General features: G+C 35.6%; 1 non-coding gene across 1 annotated transcript; it reads left to right on the forward strand.

Moving 5' to 3' along the window:
* Positions 1-104, forward strand: LOC112793330 (small nucleolar RNA R71). Its single transcript, XR_003198028.1, has one exon. It is a non-coding gene; the product is annotated as a small nucleolar RNA R71 (small nucleolar RNA).
* The last annotated feature ends 5,659 nt before the right edge of the window (positions 105-5,763 follow it).

Consider the following 5,763-nt stretch of genomic DNA (forward strand, 5'->3'; position numbering starts at 1 on the left):
ATGTCAGATGGACATCTTTTGGTCAGCTGCTTGTATCTTTCCCAAGCTTCATAGAGGGATTCACCATCTTTTTGTTTGAAGATTTGAACATCCACTCTCAGCTTGCTCAGCTTTTGAGGAGGAAAGAATTTATCCAAGAAGGCATTGACCAGCTTCTCCCAGGAGTCCAGGCTATCCTTTGGTTGTGAATCCAACCATATTCTAGCTCTGTCTCTTACAGCAAAAGGGAAAAGCATGAGTCTGTAGACTTCAGGATCAACTCCATTCGTCTTTACAGTCTCACAGATCTGCAAGAACTTAGTTAAAAACTGATAAGGATCTTCAGATGGAAGTCCATAAAACTTGCAGTTTTGTTTCATTAAGGCAACTAGCTGAGGTTTCAGCTCAAAGTTGTTGGCTCCAATGGCAGGAATGGAGATGCTTCTTCCATCAAATTTGGATGTTGGCTTTGTGAAGTCACCAAGCATTCTCCTTGCATTATTATTATTTTCGGCTGCCATCTCCTTCTCTTGTTCTAATGTTTCTGAAAGGTTACCTTTAGATTGTTGTAACTTAGCTTCTCTTAATTTTCTCTTCAGGGTCCTTTCAGGTTCTGGATCAATTTCAACAAGAGTGCCTTTATCCTTGTTCCTGCTCATATGAAAGAGAAGAAAACAAGAAAAGAAAGAGGAATCCTCTATGTCACAGTATAGAGATTCCTTTATGTTAGTAGAAAAAGAAAGGGGAGAAGAATGTAGAAGAGTGGATTCGGATATTTAGATGGAGAGAGGTGAAGAGAAGTTTTAGTAATTAAATAATTAAATAGAACAAGAAAAGAGAGGGAGAATGTCGAAAATAATTTTAAAAAGGGGTTAGTAATTTTTGAAAATATAATTAAAATTAAAATTTAGAACAAAAAGAATTTTTGAAAAAGAGGTGAGATATTTTCGAAAATTAGAGAGGGAAAAGTAGTTAGGTGGTTTTGAAAAAGATAAGAAACAAACACAAAGTCAAAGAGTTAGTTGAAAAAGATATTAAAATCAAATTTGAAAAGATAAGAAGATAAGAAGTTAGATAAGATATTTTGAAATCAAGTTTTGAAAAAGATAAAATTTTTGAAAAAGATAAGATAAAAGATAAAAAGATATGTTTGAAAAAGATTTAATTTTTAAAATTAAAATTAATTAGTTAACTAACAAGTAACTACAAGATATGATTCTAGAATTTAAAGATTGAACCTTTCTTAACAAGAAAGTAACATGAATCAATCACATTAATTGTTAGCTAATTTTTGAAAATTTGATATAAAGATAAGAAAAAGATTTTGAAAATATTTTGAAAAAGATTTTTGAAATTTTCGAAAAATAGAAAAAATGAAAAGGATATAATTTTTGAAAAAGATTTTTGAAAAGATAAGATTTTTAAAATTGAAAATTTGACTTGACTTGTAAGAAACAACTAATTTTGAAAATTTTTGACCAAGTCAACCCAAAATTTCGAAAATTTGGAGGGAAATAAGGAAAAGATATTTTTTTGATTTTTGAAATTTTAAAGAAGAGAGAGAAAAACATAAAAATGACCCAAAATATGAAAATTTTGGATCAAACACATAATGCATGCAAGAACACTATGAATGTCAAGATGAACACCAAGAACACTTTGAGGATCATGATGAACATCAAGAACATAATTTTAAAAAATTTTTGTTGCAAAGAAAACATGCAAGACACCAAACTTAGAAATTTTTTAATGCTTGAAAAATATGAATGCAAAGATGCACATGAAAAACAACAAAAAACACAAAACAAGAAATCATCAAGATCAAACAAGAAGACTTGTCAAGAACAACTTGAAGATCATGAAAAACACTATGAATGCATGGAAGTTTCGAAAAATGCAAGAAAAAAATTTAAAAGCATGCAATTAACACCAAACTTAAAAATTGACTCAAGACTCAAACAAGAAACACAAAATATTTTTGATTTTTATGATTTTATAATTTTTTTGTATTTTTTATTATTTTTTTTCGAAAATAAAGGTTGGAAAAACGAAAAAGAAAAGAAAAATTTTGAAAAAGATTTTTGAAAAGAAAATTACCTAATCTGAGCAACAAGATGAACCGTCAGTTGTCCATACTCGAACAATCCCCGGCAACGGCGCCAAAAACTTGGTGGACGAAATTGTGATACAAGAGTTCCAGGTACTGTTAGAGAAGCTTTTTCTTTCCACAACTCCGTTCAACTTAACCAGCAAGTGTACTGGGTCATCCAAGTAATACCTTACGTGAGTAAGGGTCGATCCCACAGAGATTGTTGGTATGAAGCAAGCTATGGTCACCTTGTAAATCTCAGTTAGGCAGATTAAATTGGTTTATGATGAGTTCGAAAATTAATAATAAATAGAAAATAAAAGGGATAGAAATACTTATGTAAAACAATAGTGGGAATTTCATATAAGTGTGTGAAGATGCTGTGCTCCTCTCGTATCTCTATTTTCTTATTACATTCATCCAATCCTTCCTACTCCTTTCCATGGCAAGCTGTATGTAGGGCATCACTGTTGTCAATGGCTACTTTCCATCCTCTCAGTGAAAACGTTCCTATGCTCTGTCACAGCACGGCTAATCATATGTCGGTTCTCAATCAGGTTGGAATAGAATCCCTTGGTTCTTTTGCGCTTGTCATCACGCCCAGCCTTCTGGAGTTTGAAGCTCGTCACAGTCATTCAATCCTAGAATCCTACTCGGAATACCATAGACAAGGTTTAGACTTTCCGGATCCTCATGAATGCCGCCATCTATCTAGCTTATACCACGAAGATTCTGTTGGGGAATCTAAGAGATATGCGCCCGGCTTAAAGTAGAACGGAAGTGGTTGTCAGTCACGCGTGTTCATAGGTGAGAATGATGATGAGTGTCACGGATCATCACATTCATCAAAGTTAAGTGTAACATATATCTTGGAATAAGGATAGAAGAGAATTGAATAAAAAGTAATAGTAATTGTATTGAAACTTGAGGTACAGCAGAGCTCCACACCCTTAATCTATGGTGTGCAGAAACTCCACTGTTGAAAATACATAAGTGAAAGGTTCAGGCATGGCCGAATGGCCAGCCCTCTCCATGATCAAAAGACCGAATGATCAAAGACTACAAAGTCAAAAGATTAAATTGTCAAAAGATGTCTAATACAATAGTAACTTATCCTATTTATACTAGACTAGCTACTAGGGTTTACATGAGTAAGTAATTGATGCATAAATCCACTTCCGGGGCCCACTTGGTGTATGCTTGGGCTGAGCTTGATCTATCTACGAGCTGAGGCTTTTCTTGGAGTTGAACTCCAAGTTATAACGTGTTTTGGGCGTTCAACTCCGGATCATGACGTTTTTCTGACGTTTAACTCCAGACAGCAGCATGTACTTGGCGTTCAACGCCAAGTTACGTCATCAATTTCCGAATAAAGTATGGACTATTATATATTTCTGGAAAGCTCTGGATGTCTAATTTCCAACGCCTTTGAGAGTGCGCCAATTGGAGTTCTGTAGCTCCAGAAAATCCATTTGGAGTGCAGGGAGGTCAGATTCCAACAGCATCAGCAGTCCTTTTGTCAGCCTTTTTCAGAGTTTTGTTCAAATCCCTCAATTTCAGCCAGAAATTACTTGAAATCACAGAAAAACACACAAACTCATAGTAAAGTCCAGAAATGTGAATTTAACATAAAAACTAATGAAAACATCCCTAAAAGTAGCTTGAACTTACTAAAAACTACTTAAAAACAATGCCAAAAAGCGTATAAATTATCCGCTCATCAATTAGTGACTCTTGAGTTATCTAATTCCTTTGTTGATTGATAATTAGAAGTTGCTAATTGATTTGAATGCCTCTAAAGCTGGTCTTTCCTTTAGGAGTTGATTAGGACTTGAGGAATCAAATTGATTCATCCACTTAACTTTCATCCATGGTTGGAGGTTAACTAAGTGGTAGCAATGAACAATTTGTGGCCGCAATTGAGGAGGATAACTAGGATAGGACTTCTAGTTCTCATATCTTGCCAGGAGATTTGTTAGTTGTTAGTTTATTTTCTTTGCCATTTGTATTTCTTGTCTAAAACCTCAAAAAAACCCCAAAATATCTCATAACCAATAACAAGACACTTTATTACAATTCCCCAGTTTATAGATTATAGAGGTTTGTTACTTGTGACAAACAAATTTTTGTATGAAAGGATTAGTGTTGGTTTAGAAACTATACTTGCAACGAGATTTCATTTGTGAAATTCTAAACCGTCAAAAATTAATTCATCAAAATGGCCCCGTTGCCGGGGAATTGCAATGGTATTATGTTATTGGTCATTGTACATATGTGAATAGTGTGAATATCTTGCTTTTTGCTTTATTTGCTGGTTGTAGAATTTTGTTTCTCTTGTTTTCTATTAGGTTTTGATTTTTGTTTTCTCTTTTCATCATGAATTCTCACTTTGGCTACGAGTGTGATTACAACTATGTTGTAGGAAGTGGAGATTACAATAAAGAGATGTATCAAGGCTGGGATACTCGAAGGTGGGAGGAGCCATATGCATATGATCAATCCTCATAGCAACAACCTCCACCAATGCACTATGAACAAGAGCCACTTTTTGATGCATATCAATCCAATGGCTATGGTGAATCTCCTTGTGACTTTCAAGAACCACTACCATATGCCTATGAGTCATATCCTCAACATGAACCATACTCACAAGCCCTCTACCACCAAGCACCTCCATATGACCATAATCCATATCCATCCTACCAACCACCTTTTGAACCATATGAGCCATGCATGGAACCACCATTCCAATATCCATACTCCCAAGAACCACCTCAATATATACCACCATACCCCTACCAAGAAGAACCACCTTCCTATTATGAACCCTTTCTCTAAGACAATGAACCCTCTTATCCACCCCAATCCCCAATGGATGAACTCCTTGACCTTATACTTCAAGGGCAAGGAGAAATGCAAAGGGAGATGCTGGAATTCGTGGCTACCTTGACCAAGGTAGTAAGCACTTTGGCCTCCCAATGCTTGAGCACTCAAAGCACTCCTATGGTCACATGTGGAGAATTAATTGAAAAGCATAGCATGAAGGAGAGATTGGAAACTCCGGTGGAAAATGAGGGATATTATTTTGTATTAGAGCAATTGGAGGAGCCTATGATCATTGAAGAAGAGGAAGAAGTGATTGAAGACATAGGAGATGCAGAACCTCCTTGGGAACCTAGAGTCGAAGAGAACCTCTCCAAGGCGATTGAATTTGATATTGAGGAGGAGAGTGCACAACCTCCAAAACAAATTTTGAATGAAGAATTGGAGAGAATGAAGCAAGAATTGAGTTCCCTTGGTGATGAAGATCATGCATCCAATCTTCTTGGTGAAGAATTCTTTGAATTTGAAGAACCTTCTCCTAATGAATTTGAAAGTGATGTGGAGGTAGATTTCTCTCGTCCTCCGATTTATGACTTGAGTGATGGAGAAGAGTTAGATGAAGTTGATGAACAAAGGATTGAGAATGAAGAAGTTTATGAAGAGGTGGAGATTAACAAGGAAGCAAGCAAGGGAGTAGAGCTTGCTAGCACATTGGAGATACCTCTCCCCAAGCCATCACCAACCATTGTTTCATTCAAGTGGGTAAATTCCTTATACTCAAGCTTTATTATTCCCCTTGAATATTGTTTGATTGAAACAGATGGTCAACTTAGACATATTTGTGGCTTTAAGAGTAAAAAGGATATGGTTAG

The sequence above is a fragment of the Arachis hypogaea genome, chromosome 3 (genome assembly GCF_003086295.3).
Source record: "Arachis hypogaea cultivar Tifrunner chromosome 3, arahy.Tifrunner.gnm2.J5K5, whole genome shotgun sequence".
NCBI lineage: Eukaryota > Viridiplantae > Streptophyta > Magnoliopsida > Fabales > Fabaceae > Arachis > Arachis hypogaea.